At 38.7% G+C, this 24,311-nt stretch overlaps 1 long non-coding RNA gene across 1 annotated transcript; it reads left to right on the forward strand.

The window, feature by feature from the left end:
- Nucleotides 1-2,965: 2,965 nt before the first annotated feature.
- On the forward strand, nucleotides 2,966-21,601 carry LOC144984423 (uncharacterized). Its single transcript, XR_013648073.1, has 3 exons — nucleotides 2,966-3,094; nucleotides 20,821-20,897; nucleotides 21,474-21,601. It is a non-coding gene; the product is annotated as an uncharacterized LOC144984423 (long non-coding RNA).
- The last annotated feature ends 2,710 nt before the right edge of the window (nucleotides 21,602-24,311 follow it).

The following is a 24,311-nucleotide window of genomic DNA, read 5'->3' on the forward strand; positions in this document are numbered from 1 at the left end:
CTTATTTTTATTGTTTTAGATTTTCATGTTGGTTTTCTTTCGGTTTAATAAAATACAGCTGAATAGCCCCTCTAAAGCTGCTCTCAGATCTGTTTTTGATTACTCTAAAAGTTCTCCCTGCGATCTTTTAATTATGATTATGCTGTTGTTGGGCAAAATAAAAAAAAACTGACACTTTCCAAGACAGTTTCTGCAGAGCAGCAGTAGATCATTAGAAATTCACCTTTTAGTTCTAAGCAGGACTGTTATCTTGGAGTGAGCCCGCTCCACTCCCTGTCATCCATCTGTTTAGATGCGCTCCTGCTAAATTCCAGTGCCTCACACTACCAACTTGGTGCTAAGCACAGTTTTGGACCAGATGCCAGCTTTGACAAGAAAAACAAAGACGTACCCGTGCATGGATCTATTTGTCTACAAGTAGATTCATCCGAATGGAGAGAAGCAGGGAGCTTGCGGCGCGCCAACTGCAGCACCTACTTCACAGCTACAAGCATTTTCCAATGGCATTTTGTTGATCTGCCCCAGATTCTCAACAATATGAATAAAGAAAATCTCAGAAACACTGGTTTAATCTTAATTTTCTTTCAATATATCCCCCATCATGAGAAAAATGCTACAAGAACACATTAAAACACAATTTTAATTAGATACAACTTTTTAAAGGGCTAGAGCTAAAAAAGACAAGTGGGCAAGGTGCAAGCCATAAACACAAATTTAAGACTTAACTAGCTAAAATGTGATATTTTAGAGTAAATAGCAGCTAAAAGAGGCTTGCACTTCTAAACTTGCATCTCTTCATTTTTTGCAAAGTGGACCCTGGCCAAGGGTTTTTTCTTGTGGCTTCTGTAAGATCAAATTGCAATAAGCTCCCAATTCTGCAAAATCATTAATTTTGCATGAAGCCATTTGACCATGTAAATGCAAAAAAGTGACTTTTTCAAGTCTAGCAAAGCAAGAGGAAAGAGGCTTTGCAGGTATGAAAAGGTGCATCCTTTGAGGACTGTAAATACAAAAAAAGTTCAGTATCCAGACATTCTGTCGCCCAGTGCCAGCAGGATAGAAACCTAAATCTGTAAATGTGAAACCCAGTTTGTTTATTTCTGATCAGGCAAAACCTGGAGCCAGAATTTCAATTTATCTCAAGTGAATATCTCAAAGGTTCTTCAGGAAGAAAGGGGGTGAGTTTTGCTGCTTGGATAGCATATAATCTGAACTAAAGATCATTTTTGTTGGCAGGTTTTCATGCTTGAAAAACTATATCCCAAAACAAAATTTTATATGCACCTCCTCACAAGGAGCACTGAGGGAGAACATCTGCAAAAAAAGTTTCTGATCTACCATTTTGAGCTCTTCTTAGAGCTGATAAGCGGTAAAGCAGAAGTTCTGAAACTCCAATTAAAGTTCTGTTAGATGATCTGATGATCTTCCTCTACCGTACTTGTGTAATTATTTGATTAAATCTCAGATTATTTAAACAAAAAACATGCTGACTTTCAGTGTTGGTCTCATTCCATGACTAAATTAAGGAAATGAATAAAAACTCCAACACCATTCAGGCTTAGTGGTGCCAGCAGGAAGACTTTTGTTGTGGCAGAAAAAAAAAGATATTTCTATAATGAACAAACAATTCAGGCTACACCACTGTTGTGGTGAGCACTATTTACCCAAACAAAGAGATTTTGCTTCAAATCCTCTTCGTGTGGGTTTTTTCCAGGTACTCTGGCAGCCAGATATGCAGCCTAGGTTGACTACAAAATCTGAACGAATATTTGTGGCATTGTGGTTTTCTGACAAGGGCTTTAGAAATTCTGGTTGCTTATTGACCTCAGCACATTTTATCAACTATTTTTAGGGATAAAAAAGAGGAGCCTCAAACTATGCAGACACTGAATGACCAGTAGGAGGCTGTTTTAACATTTAAACCCTTGTCTTATCTTGTGTTTTATCTGTGTCCTTTTCATTTTGTATTTGTGAAGTGTAGTGGTTTCATTTAATGACTGAATTGCATTCTATTAGGTTGTAGTTTAACTGGAGCAAACAGGCACTAAACAGGCAGCCCTGGGGGTCCAAAGAAGGTAAGAGGAACAACCGTTGTTGTTGTTGAGTGACCCAAAAAGCTGAATTATGATGATGTGTTTTTAAAGTGTGCGTGATTTTAGATTAAAGTTAACCGTTTAAGCTAATGCATGCCCAAGAAAAGCTAGAATGTATTTTTAATTGTTCCCCAATTTATTCTTGGTTTAGATTTTATTATTAAATGGATGTTGTGAAATCCAATCCTCTTAATATCAAAGAAAGACAATCTTCTGTAAAATCCCAATGAGTTTTGGTATTTGTGTTAAAGACCCACTCCAGTGACAGTTGTGTTTTTGGTGTTCTAACATGTTCTTGTGGAATCTTTTTCTGATAATGGAGGAGATATGTTTAGAAAATTAGGCTTGAAATGAATTTCTGACTATATTTTTTTTTTATGTAAATCAGGAGGTGGGAAAAAGTAAAAGAACTTATTTGTGAAAATACGCTGGACGGGCCAGGAGCTTCCTGATCCACCAATGCCCAATACCAACACATGCAGACTCTCAGCCAGGATGTTAGTCAAGCTTTGTGATAGTTCATTTGACTGTTAGATTGCTCACAGCTGTGGGTTTTCAATCACTGACCTTGTCCTGTCAAGAAAAAGAAATGCCTCTGTTTTTTCTCACTGAAGATGACGTCCATAAGCTCGACCACTGATCTTTAGGGTGTTTGCAAGTGACATTCTGCAGAAAGGCTTGGCCACTGCATATATCTTGCCTTCACATAGAAAAATAGATCACCTCTCCTATATCCTGACAGGATAATGCTGAGAAAAACCAGACAAACTGGTGGAATCTCAGATTAAGAGTCAGACTGTGTTTTTGCACCACTTTTGCAGCTACTTATCTCTTGCATCGAGAGCTGAGTGGGGAATCCAGCATGCATGCCTCCTAACTGAATGTGTCATATTCAAACTGCCCAGTAACTCCCAACATCTGGTTTAGCACAAGCGTCAAAGGAGTTCTTGTCCAACCCCGTCAACAGTATGAGACCGGCTCGCCACAAGGTGAACAAGGAGGTAAGTGTGCGTTATGAATGTGAGCACGTGTGTGAACCAGATCATTCAATTGGACTTATCACACTTATGAAAACTGTTTTTGTCCAAAACACAGTTTTCTTTGTCGTGTCTCAAAATGACAAACTTCCTATGAACTTAGAGTATTTGGTTGAATATCAAAGAAAAATATGCATTTAGTCCAAGTTTCAGACCACACAGATACTGTCTGCACTCAGTCAGGGACCTGTTTGAAAATGACTTTGGTTACATTCAGCTTTTTGGATGAATGGCTATACACTTTCTTGCTCATATCAATATTATTTTTGTCTCCAGATAGATTTTGCAATAAAATCACTGCCTGCTTGCTGTGTGTGAACTCATAAGGAAAAAATTGTCCTGACCCTCCAAGAGTTTGAATATTTTCCACACGAGTCACTTAGCATGGATTTTTTTTCTGCTGTCAAAAAGATAATCAAATTAGTAACATTTCAGTTTTATGGCTTATTATTTCAGTTTTGCACGCGCGTAGCAATGACAGTACAGAATTTTTGTGTGTCAAGGTCCCCAAATCATGTCAAAAATATGCAGGAATTGGGTGTGTCGTCTTGCTGACAAAAAAATACTTTTCTTCAGCTCCAAGATACATCCTAAAACTTCTGTCTTTTTCCCCTTTTCTGTCCATTTCTTTGTGCTTTGGGGTCATCACATAATCAAGGGCAGCAGCAGTCATAATGTTTTCGCAATTTTCTTTCTGTTACTGCACCTTTGAGCAAAACATTTGCCCCCGCCACACACTCAAAGACTGACCAACATCTTCATGCCCCTAATACATGACTGAATGACTTTTGGGAATAGTGAATTACACACACCTCTAAAAGAAAAATGACATCACAGCAGGAGAAACTTCTATTATGAGGCTCAAAAGATATTTGATGTAATGAAACCAAAACACACATGTCTTGGATATCCGCAAGAAGTTTTAAAATTAATTTGGGATGGCTACAGGACCTACGGCTTGGCAAACTTTTTGTGGTAAAGCGTGAACATGTTTTTCACTTTTTTTCACAATATGCGGAAAAATCTTTTAGTTAGAGCTGTTTTCTTGAAAGTCTGCAACCAGATTTTTATTGACCTTTGACCTTAGAAAGAGGCCACCATCTTGAATAAAAAAAAATGATCCCTTAGTACCAGCTAGAAACATGAACACCTCCTCCGGAGTTTGATTTATCAACTCCTATCTTGTGGATCATTGGAGAGCTACTTGCGGTGGGTGTGGGTGTGGGAATTGGTTTTAGAAATTGTAAATGTTTAACGTTTCCTGTTCTTTCATTTTTCACCCAAGTATTGTGAAAATGTAACACATGAATCTCTGGCTCAAGTTGGAAAATAAAAAAAACAAAACTGTATGACATACGATACGAACATGTGGCTGAGATCAACAGAAAAACGTCTGTTTCCAAGGAAATCCAAAAATGTACTCGTCGTATTTTTCTAAAAATGACATTGACCTGTTCGTCAACACTAGGTGACCGAAAAATAAAAGGGTTGTTATGGAGATAAAACCAACAGAAAAAACAAGTTTGAAAAAAAAAAGTTTTTCATCCATCCATTAATTAATATTTCACAAGCAGCTCTGATCTGGGTGGCTATGGAAGCATATCTGTCTCATAATTCAAAGTAAAAGTCTATACCGGAAATGCTTTTTCCTTTTTCACAATAAAGTTGTGTTCGTTGACTCAAAAGTTAAATCAATCTGCCAAACAGCTTTTTCCTTTTCTTCTTCAATGCTACTCATTCTGTCACTCAAGTAAAATGATGAAGAAAATGGTATTTGACATGCTTCCATAGGTGGCAGGGGCTGAAGGGGCAGAGTGAGGGGCGTGCAGCATCCAGTGAGGAGGGGTCTGAAATGAGCAGCATGGGTGGGGGAGGGTAGCGCCTGTGGGCCATACAACTCTGCTAACGACTTTAGTTATAAAATCTCAATTGCCTGTGGTTTTAAACTTTTTATTTTACTATAGTATTTTCCCTGTTTGATTATTTATCTATTTAAGCACACAAGGTGTTGTGAAAAGATGTTAGATTAAAGCCCCGAAGGCTGTCAATTTCATTCAGTTTCATTTATTTATTTATAGGCTCGATCTCCATCAAATAAAATAAGAGTCTCAAAACAGAAGAATCAGATTCAAGCCTCCATACATTCTTCATACAGTCTTAATGTGTACACCTTTCAACTTCAAGCTTGGGAAAGATCCACCGCCTTTTAAATCTGATCATAACTCCAGCAGCTGTTCTCACTCATACTCAAAGTCAGCACAGAAAAATCTCAACAGCTTGAAAAGTCAGTTTTCTGTCCTCTTCTCCCCCAGTGGTGTTTAAGTCCACATTTTTCTTCTGTAACTGAATAACTCTAAGAATGTATTTGTTGGACTCTCAAGCTTTCTTCAAAAGCTCACATAATTTAAAAAATAAGGACAGGTCTAACGTATCCTATTAAAGCTTCATTAAGGTTTAACATTTTCTGGCAAACATTCTAAGTTGTCTGGCCAAACAGCTGACGGGTCTCTTGTTCTGGGTTCCTCCGAACTTGTTGAATATACTGACTAACGCAGTTGTTTCATATTCAAAGTGTGGTTCCTCTACAAAAAAATCTGTTTCATTTCACTATTTACTTGAATGAAGTTTCAGGACGCCCTTGTGTGGGTGTTTTTAAAGCCCTGAATCATTTACAGAAATCCTGGGTTTTGTGATGCATCAGATGCATGTTGAAGGGAGGAGTCTCTTATAAAAATGAGAGAGGTTTAAGGGCATCTGAATTCTTGTAAAGATGCCAGATTTACCAAAAATGTAGGACAAATTCTATCACCTCCTCTTCTCAAATTCCTCCCCCACCTTTATCTTATAGCTTTCTGGTGGAAAACAGCCCCTGAAGTTACTTTCACTGCCCACTCAAACGTGATCTCGGTTGTGGGCGTTGGGTGAATGCTCCTTTCTCTTTTGTTTATGCTGTAAATATTTTCTTCAATCAAAAAGTCTGATTTCAAAGTGTTTTCACTTAGAGCGGTGATCCAATGACTTATATCGCTAGAGGAGACACGCCTGCTTGGGAAGCCTGGCCAACGGTGGCGGAGCGCAACGCCATCTTAGTGAGGTCGTCGGCACCAATGACAACGCTTTCTATAGCCTTTGGTGGCATTTAGATAGCTTTTATATGATTTGTCTGTCTGTCTTTAAATAAGAGAAACAGTCACCCTTAAAAGCTAGAAATTTAATGAAAAATGCATAGTTGCAGGACTTCTTACAAATAAGAAAAATTATTACAAAGAATTTTTAAAATAATTTCTAAACATTTAGAACTTTTAGATCTCTTTGACATGTAATTAAAATTATTTAGAATAGCCTAACAATAAGTCAACAATAAATCAATAATAATAATACATCAATAGTAAGTCAACAACAATAATAATAATAAATAAAAACAAACAAATAACAATAAATACTAATAATAAATACTAACAATAAATAAATAATAAATCAATAAAAAATAATAATAATGCATCAATCAGAAGTCAACAATAAGTCAAAAATAGATTTACCCTAAAAAAAAAACCAATAGATTTAACCTATTGATTCATGTGAGTGATCAATTTGGTGTAACACAGATGGTATGGTGCCGGGTTTTAAGCGAACAGTCTGGCCAGTCTCATCAAACTCTGTTTCCACAAAATGCTTTGAACAAAGTCAGACTGTATTGCTAGTTGGAAACCACAGTGATCCACCTGAGATAGCTCTTTTGATTGCCACGGCCCACTTTTTCCTTAAGTCTGAATCCATTGGAAACCTGCAAGAAAAGTTCAGTCACTGAGTCAGAAATGTATCAATCTATATTACTGTAATAGCCTAGTCCTAGAATACTGTATATAGGTTTAACACAATAAAGTTTACATTTATGTCTACAGCAAATTATCCGTACATCATCAGCATGTTGATAATAGCCCTGCAGCATCATGCAGGTCAACATGTGTACTATTAATGAAGCCCCTGCAGCTTTAAAAGAAAAATACTATTGTACCTACCTGTGAAATGTTATGCCTTCCTCCTTCGTGGACTCATTTCTCCGATTTTGGCAGTTGAAACCTGCACAATGAACTGGCAATTGGCAAAAAATATGTTCACATGCATGCACTTCAGCAGTGACTTGACCTCACCAAGATGGCGGTGCTCTCCTCCCATGAGGACTCACGTGAAGTCTCCTCTGGTGATATAACTCATTGCGCTGCACTGGACAAGCAGGGAGGGGCTTCTTCTTATTCTTCTTTTTCTGCTGTTTACTAGTCCATGTCCGCAACCTACAGTTGGAAGAGGCTTAACCGCGAAATGTCACATAGGTGCAAAACAATAACGTTGATTGCTAGCATCCTTGCAATGGCAGATATGGATTACTATCATATCAGGAGAGTGGCCTTGGGTTATATTATCTGAAAAACCAATGAAGGCTTCATCAGGTGGGTCAGTGTGTCTGGATTCACCAGATGAACCAGCCATGTGTTGAGTTTGGTGAGTTTGATTGCGACATTACCAAATCTGAGTCCTTGACTGGTAAAAATTTTGACCTGGTTTAGCTGGCAATGTGCGTTCAATGGTCATGTGTTTTGTACGTAGAGCCCAAAAGTGGTCATTAAAAACTTGCGTAGCTATGCGAGAGTTTGAATGCGGAAGCACAAAATGCAAGTTTATGTAAACTTTTCATTGAAAGTGGCTGCTTGAATGCGCATTGATGAGAGCGGTGTGTACGTAGCTTCACCTCCGACATCCCTAAACTAAACTAAGCTAAACTAGAAAACTAAATCGGTGCCTTCAGAGCTTTTTTTTTCCCAAGATGGATGCAAAAAGTCCTAAAGTGAGGCTTCTTTTTGCTTTGTTTCCAAGGTGACGTGTCATGAACATGTACAACTTTGTTTAGGTTATCCTGAGTGACTGAAAGAAGACTGTGTAGAAGAAAACACACCAGCATGTTTTAAGTGTCATTGAGCTCCTGCCACTTTTAGAAAGCAAAACAGAAACTGAATTTGTCATCAGGTGACTCCCAGGTTTTCTTCTTCAGACTCAAGTTAAAAGAGACACGATCTGTATTTGCTCCCTTAGGCCCAAACACAGCACATGTTCCTCCTCAGGGATTATTTGTGTCCCGACTGGATAAAGTGGATCCACAGTGGTTTTCATAGTCGCCACTGCGTAACAAACATTCGTTTCGGGTGTAATTCTTGTGGCTGTCTTTAAACCAAAAGAAGCATGGGTGGGGTGCCACTTACTTGAACCAAAACTACGTTTCCCAAGTGGTGCCAGACACCCATGGAGAGGAAACATGTCTGGACCCAATTCTGGCATCATCTTTAACCCAATATGAATCCTTTGGGTCCTTGGTTTGGGACCTGTCCCAGTATGGATGGTGGTTTGTTTGGCTTTTACATATTATGCTGTGAAGCTGAAGCAGACTTAACAACCTTTAAATGATTTGTTTTTATGTTCATAAAATGTCATGATGTGTAGTGCTAAACAGATACAGTGCAAAAGTAAAGTATGATTATGTGACAAATATAAGTTTTTCCTGCAGTCATTCAGGGGGATGACTCTATTGCATGAATTGTATACAAACAACACTCACCGTCTTTGATGTTTGAAAATACATTTGACAGAATATCTTTAATTCCTGCACAGACAGGGTGTGTGCTTTGCCTCCGCTTAGACAGAAAATTAAGGCCTGCTCTGTTCAAGCCATTAAAAATAACAAGCTCTTCATTTTACACGCTGCTTTTGAAGGCAGCATTGGCTGAAACGTTCTGACAGTCTATCATTTCCCACAGAAAGTTCATGTATTTTTTTTTTTTTTTTTAAATGTGGCAGCACCTACATGTGTTTTTGTTTTTTCAGCAAACTAGTGAAGGAAATTGCCTTGTGTTAAGTGCCCTGAAACAACACGGATAGAGAACAGTTGAATATTACTCTGATAAGATCTCTTGTGTTAATATAATTCAGATACCAGGGGAGTAATTCGGCTCTGGGAACACTCTGACTTTTTGATCTCCTCATTCTTGATGTGAATGTTTTAGGCTTCAATTATAAACTTGAGACTTTTGTTACTTACAGTTGATGAGAATGAATGAATGCACTTTACAAACAAGGAGACTTGGAACAGTTCAAGTTAAGTCATATCAAAACAGAACAAATCATTTTGAAAGCAGAGGAGCCCAAAAGCTTTAATCAGAAATACTGATGGCCCGAAAAAGGCATATTTGTTTGGAAATAGAATGAATTGACACCGTTACCAAAAAACAAAACAAAAAATTTACAATCAGAGAATGAAATCCTAACAACTGAGAAAAATGTCAAAATAAGTCACTGCAGCAATTCCATTTAATATTTGCTGCTTCTGCATGCAATCAGATTTTTTGTCAACACAAAAATAAAAAACTTCTACACCACTGGAAACATGGAGCCTTCACTTGTAGTATTAGGTGCCTAACAGGGAGTGAAGCTCACTGTACTGGGAGATTCTCTGACGGATTTCATGAATCCAATCATGGAGACATAATTACCAACGTTTTTTGTTGAGCTCTTTAAAATAAACAACCCTGATCTCTCAGCATCCTCTGTCTTCCATGCATTGTAAATGAGACAAACACAGACAGCGCTCCATGTAGCGATCGGGCAAAAAACATTAGCTGGTAGCTCCTCCCACACGCGGGCAGGGCGTTTTTCTTGGACAGGTGGTGAGCAGCGAATTCGCCACACGTTAAAAGAAGGGCGGCTGACACAAATTTGTCGTGGGAATGGCGTTCGTTGTGAACGCAGTCATCAGTGTGTCCATGGGTAAATAAGACTGTCACTGCAAAGCACCAGGAAGGTAGAAAGCACCAAATAGGAACACGCCATTTACCATTTAAAAGCATAGAATAAAAGAACGAATGAAATTATAACAACCAAACTTGTAATAATATTTGTTTGTAATCTACACCAAACAAACCAAAATGCTGAATAACATAAATCAAAAGTAATTTATTTGGAGTTAAGAAAAGAAATCTTAAATAGTGAATGGCCTATATTTATATAGTGCTTTACTAACTTCTTAGAAGACCCAAAGCATTTTACAGTCACCGTCCCATTCACCCATCCACATGGCAATGTTAAAAACTTCTTAAACTCGTTTTGCAAGACACCCTCTCCTTTCAGTCCAGGTTCAGGATTATTATTCAAAGATCTTCTGTGACCCAATGCCTGCTTCCTGCATTCTTTCCCAAACCTTTACTGAGTCTATCTGAGCTCAGGAGACGATAATATGTCTACAGGTTTGAGACACACTTTCTCCCTCTTCTTCTTCTTCAGTAAACCTGCACAAAGTCATGGGTCTTTTGCAGCAGATGGCATCCATTGCCTGTTCCTTTTTTGTTGCTAAGTTCATATCCACCGATGGGGTCATTAACTGTGTCCTCCATAAAGAAAAATCGGTAAACTAGCTTTCCCCTAGTTGTAAAGAAACATGACCTTTAAATATGGTCTCAGACAAGTTTACTCTGTACAGACGGCCTTCTGGGAAGCACAGCTTCAGCCTGAAAAAGAGGAGAAGGTCCAATAGTTAGTATGTTTTGCAGTAAAAGCTGTATTTTGTTTTATATATATACTTTGTCTGCATAAGCAGAACTTTTTGGGGCAGATATTTTGATGACCATAAAAGGTTGCAATGGTCAAAAATGTGTTAAAACCGAAATAAACACACACTTTACTGCAAGGCTTCAAGCTGTTTTAAGTGGGGCCTCCCTCTTGCACACAAACACCTATAAATGGCCAGCTCGGTTTTAGTGAAAAACTTTTGTGAGCCTCTAACAGTTTATTTTTTTCTCTAAGCATGTCGTAGCGTGAACTGAGCAGCGGGGCTCTCCAGAAACACGTCTGCAACCTCCAGGCAAAACATAACCTTCTGCACTGAACTGTCCGGCCAAACAGAGCGGGGAGTCCCTATTTTTGGATCCTGAAAATCACCAATGCTCAACAAAAACTCATACTTGAGGCTCTGTTTGAGAGATTTCTTTGGAGGTGGAAAAAGCTCATGGAATTGTAGACCTTCTGCAAATACTGTATTAAATGTCAGACCTTTTAAATCTAATTAGCGTTTGGAAGTCTAATCAGAAAGTACTGTTTGAATTGGAATCCACAAAGAAGACTTATTTTTCTGAGAATAGGGGGAACGTTTCCCTCCATCTCTATAATTTCCTGCTAATAGACTGACTGACTGCTTCTTGACGTTACAGCAAGGCTGCAGCTCACAGGATTGAATCCAGGTGATTTCTGATCTGAAGCAACACGCTGTGCGAGAGCTCAGCCATATGAGGCAGTTGTGCTCTGCTTGCTTTGTGGTCGTATGCCCCAGCTGCAGCCTTGGAATTTCATCTCTCTTAGGATGTGTTTATTATATCTTGCTCAACTGGGACACAGAAAAAGAGCCACGAGGCTCAAGATGGCAGTCATGAATTCCATCAAATAATATTTTGGAATTGTCCATCAAATCAAAAGGAGTGATAGTTTTCATTTAGAGAACGAAGTTTCTTCAACCAACTTGGAGGGCTGGTAAACTGCACAACCTCATTGTTTCCCACATCGCTCAGTTCATCATCAGCGATAAGCATCACAACATGCTGAGGCTGCATTAACTGGGGGTGTTTGAACAGGAAGCTGATTTATGAAACCCCCCTCCCCATGTTTTTCTTTTTCTTTTCTTCCAAGCGTGTAGCTTCAGTGTAAACACCCTGACGCTGCACGAGCTGATTACAAGTGAGGCAGATGGTTTCCGCTCTGAGGGAGTCGTGTTTTTGCATTCTTCTGTTATTGGGAGAGCTGGAGAATAAAGGCGGCACACTTGGATGGACATGATCGCTCTCTGCACATTCGTGCAGCTGCACTTTCATGAAGTCATGGCGCACTCCATGACCTCGGAGGAGTTAAAGACTCACTCCGGTCATCTTTGGTATTTTAAAAGCGTCCCCAGTGGTCTTCTAAGCTTTTTAGCCAAAAAAAACAAAAAACAAACTCTGTCACTTTCTAGGTTATTTGCCCCTGAGTTGTGGGCAGGACCACTGGCACAAAGCAACCACGCCCACTTTCCTCCCCTGAGAGCTCTCTGTTTACACTCTCCTGCTAGCTAACTACCCCTCACAACCCCCTAAACCTATAAATACCGGTGCAACAAGAATTGCAATCAATATCAGAGCCATCCAGCTGTCCAGTTTTGAAATGGATGTCAGCTCAAAAGAGGAAAACAAAATGAATCTAGTCATATACAAATGCATCAAAATTGGGCATACCGGGTGGGTTGTGGCCCATCCAGCCTATTTCTCTGTCACACAAACTTTTTTTTGTCCTGCTTTACAATGATTTTAATGAAGCTATACTCAGAAAAGCAATTCTAAGCTTGTTTTTGTTTTAATATGTATATGTATATGAGAACATGTTGAAAACATTCTTTATCAAAGTGGATCTTTTTAAAGGATATGTGAGGGAAATCTCGCTCAAAGACTGATTGCACATTATATTTAACAAAGAAAGTGTTGAATTAGTAATTTAATGTTTTGTTTAATTTTACAAACTACATATTTAAGAGCTTTGTTTCCTTCCAAACTAAAGTCACAGTCTACTGCTGTCATGCAAGGAAGCTTTATAAACCTCTGTGCCTGAAATTTGAACTAACAGGATGCTTTGATTTGGGCTGAGAATGCACAAAAAAGTTGGGATTTGCACCCGAGCATGTCTGTTCATGCCCTGTGTCCTCATTGGATGAAGTTAATCATTAGCTGCCTCACCTCTTCTCCCAAAAGGTATGAACAGATGCAGAGGAAACATCTTTTTGCACCTACTTCGTTCCGGCATGCAGACACTGGCTCAACACCAAAACAGATTGACTGCTGAGCTTCTGCATCATTTTTCTGAAAGGAGATTCCATTTGTCGGGAGTCTGAAGTTCTCTGGGAACAGAACAAACTGACTCTCCCAGAAGGCCTAAATTGTTAAACAACGTTTGTCCATTTTTGACATTTTTGCTCTTCTGTCTGTGCAGTGTTGTCAGAGATCTTGTTGTCAATCATGGAGCAGCCCTGCCTGCGATCACAAGTGTCACAAGTGTTGACTGTAGCTGCAGGGGTTTGTTCCGGTGAGGAGGTAAATGACCAGCAGGCCCCCGAGCTGACCGCAGTCACGACAGATCCTTCTGTTCCGACACTGTTGACTTTCCCGACAGTGAGTCAACAGTTCCCAACAGACGGGGAGCAGGATGGAGGAACAGAGGAGAGGAAGTGCGGTGGTGTTGTGAACGATTACATGGGGGTTTGGCTTGTGGGATGGGGGCAAACAGGAAGGAGATGCCTGAATGATCCAGGGCCACTAAACTAAGCAGTGTGTACCAGATAATGTGGGTGTGGACTGATTTAATTACAGAGTTGTTAATGATTGTGCATGAGAATGGTGTGTAGAAGATTCTCTCTCTTTGATGGCCACAAGGCTAGGAAGAACATCTGCCCCCCCAAAAAAACAGAGACGCAGCTTCGTCCACCTACTTTTTTGTTCTCTTTTGCCTGACCTGTTGAGTCCTGCCTTCAGAATGCACTGAGATACAAACCTGCACCTTGACTTTTAGATTGCTGAGATCCAGCCTGGCTCAGTTCCACAGCTTCCATCAGCAGCTGTGGAGCCATGTTATTATCTCGATTACACTCCTTCTGCATGCTCCCCTTTGCCCCACCTTAATTAGAGGGAGGGAGGAAAAAGAGCAATGACTTTGGCTTGCTCCGTCTCAGGACAGCATCTATACATGCTTTTAATACTTTTTTTCTATTTTTTTCAACCCATCTTCAAGTGCAAGTGGTGGTACCCTTAATTTGTGTAGCTCAGTGTTATTTCACTTCTGAAGTGTGGGAAAAAACCCAAATGTCCCAAATATGATAATATACATAAAAACAGGATTTTCATCGAGTGGGTCCATAAAGTGTTTGCAAATCTAATATATTCTCAACTTTAAGGCTTTAAGTTTCACAACAAAACTAAACCATTAAGAATGTAAAAAATAGGAAGCAACACATTTAAATTGAGTTGAAAACTTTACGAGACATCTTAATCATTTCGTTTTTTGTCTTCTTTTCTGAAGATGTTGCCATTTCTTGACCCAATTTCGACAAGTTGTATTTTTGTAGCCGAAACTTAAAGAGCAATTTGGTATACATAGGTGCTCAGTGTTGATGTGGTGTTTGTGACTAAGTTTTGTTATTTGAAAGAACCTCAAATCATCATCCTTCCACCACCATGCTTCAAACATAGTGGCCAATGTTTGCTTGTTTAGTTTATAACTCTGAATTTTGGTCAAAGATTTTTTACAGTGGTCTAGTTTGAAAATTAATCAAACTTTTTTAAAAAGCAGATTTGCAAACCTCATTATTGCTGCTCTGTTCTGTCTGTGGAGCTAAAAGTTCCTCCTCTTAACAAAACATATCTAACATAACTGGTACATTTTCAAACTAAGGATTTTAGGCTCCTTGGATTTAGCTTCTGGAGTTTTTGAACATTTCCCAAGCATTACTCAGTCTGACTTTAGAGTGCCGGATTTGAGACGTCCACCAGTTGGAAAAATGGCAGCCTTTCTAATTACCTTAAGTATAAAATTTGACCACTGTGGAAGGATGGACTCTAAAAGGAAAATTGCTTTATAAACATCAGAAAACCGTTTTTGAGCAGAAGGAGCACGTGTTCAGTTTCTTTCTTTTTCTTTCTTTTTTTTCACTCATTAACACAATTAAAGTACTTTAGAAGAACAAAACAACAAATATTCTATCTTTGTAGAAAATATCCATATTGCTTGGGATCAAACAAAAAAAATTGCTAATTGTTTAGTAGCAGCACTCCAACTTTTGCAGAGAAATGTTTGTTGGACAGTCTCTGTAATTGCTAGACCTGTTGTGTGTAGTGTTTGGTTAAAGAATGGCTACACTTGTTCAATTAATCAATTGCATTTAATGAGCAGAATTTGGTTGTTAACAAATCTTTGTTGTTATCAAAGAATTTATTTTAGTTTTTGCACATTAACAATTTATTTAAATCTCAGTTTCAGTCACATAAGTAATAATTTCTTTTACATTTGTCTTTTTCTTATTTACATTTAAGCCCAAATTAAATCAGGCATTTTGTTTCAGGCTTGAAGAGATTCTTTACAAAAAAACCAAAGTGTCTTCCAGTGGGTCTTTCATTTTGAAGAGCCATATTTTATTTGATAGAAATAGACAGATTAACCGTCCTTATAGTGCTGTTTTCTCCCTTGACACACAATACTGCGGTGGCAAAATCTTGGAACCGTCACTGAAGATGTTTGTAATTATTGCATTTCGACGGTAAAATTTCGGGTCCATTCAAAATCTTAATAGGAGGGCAACATGCAGCTGCAGGCTGGAGCTAGCTGCTACATTTATGCAAATCCTTTGCAGATGGGTGAAATTGTGTGTCAACATCTTATTTATAACGAACTGTGTGAAGCAGCTAGTTTGTGCAAAAAGAAAAGTATTTAAAATTATTAGTGAAAGTTTCAACGTCAGCAAATGAACGGAATCTTAAAAAGCATTTAACATACATATTTGTTTGCTTTTTATTAACAGGTAAAACAGTCAAGGCTACATCTGCATTCTTGTAAGCTGGCTCAAAGAGTTTTCAGTGTAAAACGAAATTGGTACTTCAACGCTCCCTGAGGGGCTTCACTGCTGCACTTCATAGGTACCATGTGTGAGGTTTCATGTTTCTTCTGTAGGAGTAGTTAAGGCTGTGATGGTCAAGCCTTAAAAAACAAGAACATAAATTTTAAAACTTTCTTATTTACTACATTTGTTTCTTTGCAGGATGCAGCCCCTGCCTGGAATTTTTAAAGCAACTTGAACTTTGCCTTGCCACTTTTTGCAGTTTTTCTTTTCATGACAGGATAGTTTTACCTTGACTCTTTCACCAAGTTTAAGTTCCAGCAAAAAAAAACAAAAAAACAAAAACATGTTTTATGATGTTGGTGAATAATGACACAAAATTACACCCTTATCTAACTGATAGTCTGGGAGAAGTGAAATATAACAACTGGCAGACATTTACCAACCTTTTACTGGTTATAAACTATTTATTGTGTGTCTTCAGCTATATTTGTATTCGTGTGTGATGGTGTGGGGAGGACAGATGACCAAAGTGGCTCCAACTCCCTCAAAAGTTGTTGCTTTTGTCAAACCATAATCACCACTCTCTCTGTTTTTAGGGTGAGCCTCAAATTTGATACTGTGTAAGTGTTAGCGGGCCCAGTTACATTTAAAAAAAAAAAATATATATATATATATATATATATATATATATATATATATATATATATATATATCACAGCAGTCAACTTTTAAATGTTTCGGCTGTAATTTTCTTTTAGAGCAACTCAACTTGTCATTATCGCGTCAATAAAATTGTTAAGGCGTAGTGGGTCTCACAAAATCATTTTTTTTAAAAAGGGTGATACTCTGCAATATTGAAAATAAGAATTATATCACTTATTTGGTTTTAAGCTGTTTAAAAATTACATTTTGCAAAGGTACAACTTAGATTTTCCTTGGCACAATTGCCTTTGATTAAGAAAAGTGTAATTTTGATCAGATGGGACATGAAAAACAACCAAAAAAAATAAAAAATAGGACAGCCTTTGTTGTGTGTTTTAGTTTCCTTTCAAAAATAAAGTGCAGTGTTTCAAAGACTGTGCACCACTGATCTGTATTTTAGGAAATTCGCATTGCAGGCCAAAAACACAGCGCAGCATTGTTTATACTTATTTTGGGTAACATATTTAGCATCTTTTATGGTTTTGAACAAAGCCCATCATTATGCCTCATGTGCGAACAGATGGGGTGTTTTGCAGTTGCTTGGAGTGCTGCTGTGGGCAGAGGTGGAAATAATAATTTATTATCTTGGACCGCGGCTCCTTATTTTCCTTTCCGATACATGTTGTTCTCGTTGTGCGTGCTCCGGGCAGTGAAACGATGAATGGATGTAACTTTCCATTAACAGCCCATTTATTGAAACCCCACAGGAGAGCATGGAGGATTTTAGCTCCTTCTGCTTTTTGTTCATCCCTTTAGGATCACCAGAGGCGGCTGGTCAGTCACATACTTTCCATGTGCTTGCACACATACAAAGAGCTATTCTTAATGTGCCAAGAAAGACGGGTTTATAAGAAAAACTTTTCAGTTTTTGTCTGCCAAATGGTCTTGGTAATGTTGGTCAGATGTGGAAAAATGTGGTTAGTTTATATTATGGCTTAATAAAAATGGCAAACCTCTTTAAAGCAGCATTTATGTTTCACAGTATTAATAGTTGAAAGACTGTGATAGATGGCCTGTGCCCATTAAAGATTAATGTGCTGTATCTGAGAAATGTTTAAAGGGTTTTTTGTGCATCAGGAAAACATAAAAAAAGAAATTGAAAACTTTTTAGGAAGGTCACAGAAAGCGTTACATAAGTCAGGTCTACATAAGCAAGTGCGTGGAACCGCTGTGGACATTTGCAGACAAGAATGTCAGAGCCATCTAGGGAATCTCTCTCTCTTGGCACTGAATTTACAACTTTACTTCATTTCCTTTTGTATTTATACCTTTCAGCATAATCCTTCAGGGGGTTTTGCCCTTCCTGACATCTATTTCATTCGTCCGGGCTGGGGACTGGCACACGGGGACCCAGACTTGGGTAACTGTGTGGCCACATCGGGAATGGGATGGAGGGTCTTGCCCAAAGATCCACACTCTGGGAAAACAAACCCAGCTTTCCCATATGCCAATCTTGCAAACAGCCAATGGAGCCATATTGTCTGCAAACTGAAATGGTTGTTGGAAAATCATTTGCATTGTTCTAATGTATGATTTTACCACTCCGAGTGTGATCCTGAACTTGTTTCTGGATCCTGAACCTGTTTTCCTGCAGTGATCGTCAGCATTTTCTGCAGCTTTTAACACCAATTCTGATTGATTCCTAGGGCACTCCCAGGTTTGCCACAGAGATTTGAAGTGTTGTTTCAGAAATGGAGAAGTTGGTGACTTGTTCCGCATCTGACACTGAAAGTATGCAAAATGTTTGTGCAGTTTTTACTAATCTAGCTCTTTGCCTTTTCGTGCAACAATTCTTCTCCTAAAACGCATACAGCCACTGAATCCAAACGGAAAACGCTAAAAATGATCTTTTGTTTCTAATTTGATTTTTAACAGCTTTTAAAAAAACAAAAAACTAATTGTCTACAAGTTTTTGCTTTAAATATGACATTATTGCTTTATTGTTGGAACCTGTTGGGCTGTTAGCACTGTTGCAGTCCAACCCTGGTTGGGGACGGTTTCTGTTTGGGATTTCTCCCCACAGTCCAAAAACTTCCTTCATAGATCAATTGGTGACTCTAAATTGTCCCTTAGTAGTAAATATGTGTTTGTGCTGTTGTGTAACTATGTGATGGACTGAGTTTACCCTGTCTTTGTCCTATAGTTATAGACTCCAGCATCCCCATGACCCTGCGCAGGGAAAGTGGGAAAAGGAGATGGATAGATTCTTTATGGTAATATTATCGAACAGAGCTGCTGCACTAAGGTATACAATTGTTTTAAATTATTGTTACTGTTCAATAAAAATATTACATTTTATATCATTTTCATGTCAGTTATACATATTCTGTTACTGACTTTTGCATTGCATTTTGTGTTCTAAAAAAAGTTCTGTAATCCCTTGTGCTATCCTAGGCATTTTAACGTTGGGAGTTGGGTCATCTAGACCCACTAGACAGTGCGCTTAACCTTTTTTCTTCAGTGCTTTGTGATCTTCACAGGTGTCCATGGATTACATGAAATCTTTCCACCCTTATCCACCTTTGTCATGGGAGGGAGAACACGTCAGTGTAAGGGTGGGGTCATTTAAGATAGCACAAGGGTTAAACTCCTCCAAATATGACATAAATGTTTCTTCTTATCAGTAGAAACACAACAGGTATTCAGATAAAATACAGGCTCCAAACGTGCTACTTGAAAATATGACCAATGGTTGAAAACAGAAAGATGACACAATGATCCCCAAGGTTAATCTGAGGAGTACATGTGGTGATGTATGTCTCCGTTTTCTGACATTTATCTAAACCCAAAAGAGTGACTGAAAAAGAGAAGAGGGGAGGTCAGGAGGGAGCAAAGAAATCCAGCGGGTGGAGGTGTGTGAGTGTGGGGGGGAGGGGGCTACGTCAAATTGTCAAAAACATTGCGATGTTTATGTAATCTCCTCCCCCCATCAGTCTCTGCGACCCCCTCTGTGTTGAGTGGCAGAGAGGAGACTGCCAGAACTTAAGGGTGGCCCCTGCCCCCCCCCCCCCCCCCCAACACTGTTATTACTGTTGATTGTGTGGATGGATTGCCTCTGAATAACCGTGGACTACTTCCTGTTCCAGACTTTCAGCTGAAACTTCAACTGAATCTCATTTCTGTTTAGCACAGACAGAGCGACTTAAGGGGGATTTTAGGACCTCGTGATACGTTTTGGAAGACATTGATAATAAAAGCCTATAGGATGTGGAGCCTTGCTCCATACAGGGCATCATTTCATTATTTATTTCATCATTTTAACATTTACTTTGGATTCTTTTGCTGAAGCAGATATCCTTTTTTTAAGCTTGGTTTTTTATTTTTTTGTATTTAAATGTTCTATTTTGTTTTCTTTTAAAAAACTATTGCTTCTTCTTACTGAGATAAAACAGACTGACAGAGTCTATCATATGGAAATGTCAAACCAGTAGAACGATCTTTTCGATGCTTGGAAGGTAGAACTATTTCCCTTTTCTTAATGCCTAAAGCACAGATTGCCAATCCAAACAAGCCAATGACAGAGTGGAGGGGGGTGTTTATTTATTGTGGGGAGGACAAAAGTTTATGAATCTACATTCCAGTTGTTGTTTTTTTTACAGTTCTAGAGCAATGCCAAAAAAGTCATATAAAGTGTATAACTTCAAAATGCCAAAGAGTCTTCCTAAGCACCTCAGACAAAACACTAAAGCATCTGAAAAATGCTTCCATCTTGACACAGGTCAATCTGCACAAAGGCATTCCTCTGATTGTAAAAGTCTTTATACTGAGGGACGATAAGATACTCTGAGACTGTTAACAACACAAGTGTGTCATGACAAGTTAAAGTCAAAATGTGTAAGAACATCAAAAAATCCAGTTTTGATTTTCACAATTTATGATATTTCTTGAGATACTATTGAAATTAATTTGTCACGTCATGTGTTCCCCTGTGCAACAAACTGCTGACCTGTTTAAGGTGTACCCCACCTTCACCTACAGTAGCCAGGAGAGGCTCCAGCAACCCTGTGACCCTAAAAATGTGAAGAAAATGGATGGATGGATAGATGTCATATACTCTTAAATGTTTATTTGTTTACATAATGAATTCTGTTACTAAAAAACAGACTTTGAGTTTTTCTTGAATGGTTGTGTTCACTAACCCAGCAGGAGTGGTAGTTATAAAAGATGGTTGCCATATTTTTATTTGTTACATTTGTATTCAGAGCACTTCTTTTTGTTTAATTCATTTTTGTCTTTACAAGCATTCAAATTTGTTCATTGTCCCTTCTAAGATGAACTTTTAATTTGATTTGCATTGACTTGTACCACAATTCACTCTGTTCAGATTTGGATGCAGGAGTTTCCCCTGCAACATCTCAGCGCAAAATGGACTGGTCCTCTGCTTCCTGTCTTTCTCACCTGGTGAGGCACGTGCAATTTAATGGTGCAGAATATCATTGTAAAATTGAGATTTGTTCGTGGTTGAATTACCTGGTTAAATTCGGTTGACATTCCTTCGACTGCTGTAACTATTTCACTGTTGAAACAATGAACGCAATTCCAGCGGATTCTGAAGGGGAGAAAAGCAGCCTTGCACTGCAACAATTAATGGTTGCGAATTGCTCATGCAATCGATGTAAATCAGCTGATTCTGTGTGGAATAAAGTAGCTTTGCACTATTGCGCAACACAAAGTGGTACAAAGCCGATATGAAGAACTGCTTTCATCCATTTCAGAATAAACAAAATCATGTTGATTGAGTAAACGATTGAATTACGGTATGCCAAAAAGCGTGTGTTGTTTAGGTGTCACAGGTAATATTTCTGTTGTTAAAGAGTTAAATAAATGAAAAAAGCTTCTTAAAGCATGAAAACACTTGCAAAAGGCACTTTGCGGTCAGTGGTAAAGTTAGTGACATTTCCATGACAGGGGGCTTGCATCCTTGCATGCATTGGTGCAGAAACCATGACTCTGCTGGAAATCTTTTTTTTTTTTCAGGTGTTTCCGGGATTGCTTCATGAAGAAAAATGCTGATTCTGGACTTTTACTTTTTTTGTATTATTCTGGACATATTATGCATCCTCAGGGAATAAAAAATAAACAGAGTACTTAGAACAGTGTTTTTGCAGTTAGTCTGCAATCAAACATTTACATCTACAAATATATAAATCAAGCAGAATGCTTTTCTTCTTGTTTGGAGGGTTTGGTATGCTTCTGTCCGCAAACACAAGGTATGTGTTTGTGTAAGGTTATTTATGCTCTGAGAACAGAAAATTATAGCAGGAAGGATGTTGATCTTTTTAGCTCAAACATTAAACGGTGCACAGAAGCTCCCTGCTCTGGAAAACCCATCTCTTCCTGCCTTGTGCTGGCAGATGTCAACAGTGCACACATTCTGGAGAGGCACAGGGTCCAAACATGTGTTTTCATGCACTGGAAAGAAGGTGTGGGGAGCACCTGAAAGGGCAAACCTTTAATAAATCCTTCCGCAAAACTGTGTTTGTGACTGGCAAAATGATAAAAATTAATATTAAAATAAAGAAGAAGTTCTCATTTATTTTGATGTAGCGAAAGTGCTGCGTCACTATTCCCAAAAGGTTGATACAACCACATGGTTTTTATTTGAGAAGCAGTTATGCTAATAATCTGTGGGCAACTTCCTGTTGTGATTATTTCAGTATCCGGCATTCATATGAGAGCAGTGTTTTTTTTTTTTGTCATCCTCTTTCTTAACCACCTTTAATGGTAATATTTATTTAGAATATATGTGCCTAAAATATGAGTTTATCACCTTTTCCTTGAGTTGAAGTTTCCTTGAAAAAAAAAAAAAAAAAAAAGAAACTCTGTGAACATTCTAATATTTTTGCATTGAGGCGATGTTGCAATCACTTAGGTTTTTACTGTTGTTATTACTAATCTGGACCGAACCTTTTGTCACAGGTTTCCTTTGTCTGCTCATTCCTGAATAAATTCCCAGAAAACATTGGGCAGAGTTACAGAAACACTTGTGAACCTCACTGTTCTTATTGATCCATGAGTTGTCCTTAAAAGGTGTTCAAACCATGGTGCCTGATTCACCACAGCTTACTGGTGGACAAGTGCTTTCTTGTTTTAATCTCACCTCCATCATCATTTTTTTTTCAAACACTGGCTTCATCTTCTCCCCCCTGCAGGTAGACCCCCCTTAGTCATCTGCCTTACAGTCCTCTTCCACCTCCTCAAAAGATTTTCTGTTGACACTGTGCACTGAAATTGCAGGCTTGGATTTGTCCAACATAATGCAGGAAAAGTCTGCCATGAAAGCACAGTTGCCCTGTAATTATACCTCCGTCATTACTCTAAAGCTTAGCTTCTCTCCCCCCTTGTTTGCATTTTGCCTTTTTAATGTCTTCCTTTCTCTGATTCTCTCCATTAACCCTCCTCTGTCATATTCCTCCATTCTCAGACAAAGTGGAGTATAAATGTGCCCCAAGGACAAGTGGACGTCTGCCAGCCATGAGGAGAAACAGACAGGAATGTGATCTTTGACAAATCACAGAGAAAGGTTTTATTCAAATTTTAAGCTTCGCTTTAGGCTTCCATACCTCTCAGATCAGCTTTAATAGTGTAGCCGACAAGACAAATCATTAGATGCCTTTTTTTTTGTCATGTTTGCATCCAAACAAAACTGTTCTGAAAGAGAAAAGGAACAGCTGTAACCCAGGAGAAAGATAGTGGGAGGGTGTTGGATTGGAGTTGGGATGCCTGAAAAGCCCAGTGGGTCCAATGTGCATTGCAATCTCGGTCCGAGGATCTGTACAGACAAGCTGCTCAGAAGTGCACAATGAGTAAAACTTGCTGTCCAGAATGTACTTTGAATGCCACAAGAGAGTTTAGTTTAGTAAGATAACAGGGTTGCTTGTAAAGCTAACTTTAAAATTTACAATTTTTAAATTTCCCTTCTAAACATGTGATGAATAAAGCCAACAAAATCACAAACGTGTCATTTTACCCTTGCAAGCATAAACAAGTAACGTGGTCATAAAAATTTACTGCACAGCACTCTGAAATGTGCAGCTGGGTTTTAAAACTGACTGCAGAGTGGGTTGTTAATGTGATATTTCTGCAAGGGCCTCTTTAGTTATATGATCAGTTTTTGATGAAATCTTCAACCAAGATAGAAAATCTTTATTTTTAAGGAGCTCACAGCTGTTTGCTATTACTTTGTCAAGTCCTTCTTCTCTGTAGTTGAAAATAATTGTGATGACATGTTTACAGCGCTTCGTGAGTTGCTACTGCTTTCAAAAACCTCTTTTAAAGACTTCTGAGTAAAGCTGCAAGCTTTAAAAGGATTTTGACTGTTGTTCGGTATAGTTTTCTTTTCTTTTTTTACAAGATGAAACAACATTTTTTTTACTGGAAGGCCAACTTTATTTGTAGGAGGAAAGTAAAAGCTAAAACACTGTGATACACTTATTGGACAAAGCACAGAAAATACACTTAAACACCCAAATAAACAAAAGCAAAAGAGTCAAAGGGGCAAAAAATAAGTTAAAAAGCACAATAAAGCAAAAAACAACTTCTTCATATTTTCCAACTGCGGGTGAGCCTGGTTGGGCCATATTTATAACACCCCTTGGGGAACCTCGCTCCTCTTGGGCGTCCTCCTCCTGAGTGGGGGGGCCGCCTCCCGCCTTGCTCTCTCCTGGACTAACCGTGGCATGGGGGGGGCTGCCTGGAGCATGGGGGCAGTCTTCACAGAGTCCCGATGTCATGTGGTCCTGCTGCTTCCCTGCTCTTCAGTGGCCTGGAGTGAGAAACCTGATGTGGTTTGTTGCTGCATGAAAGTCTTTGTGG

This window comes from Oryzias latipes, chromosome 16 (genome assembly GCF_053564925.1).
Source record: "Oryzias latipes strain Hd-rR chromosome 16, Olatipes_Hd-rR_3.1".
NCBI classification, from domain to species: domain Eukaryota; kingdom Metazoa; phylum Chordata; class Actinopteri; order Beloniformes; family Adrianichthyidae; genus Oryzias; species Oryzias latipes.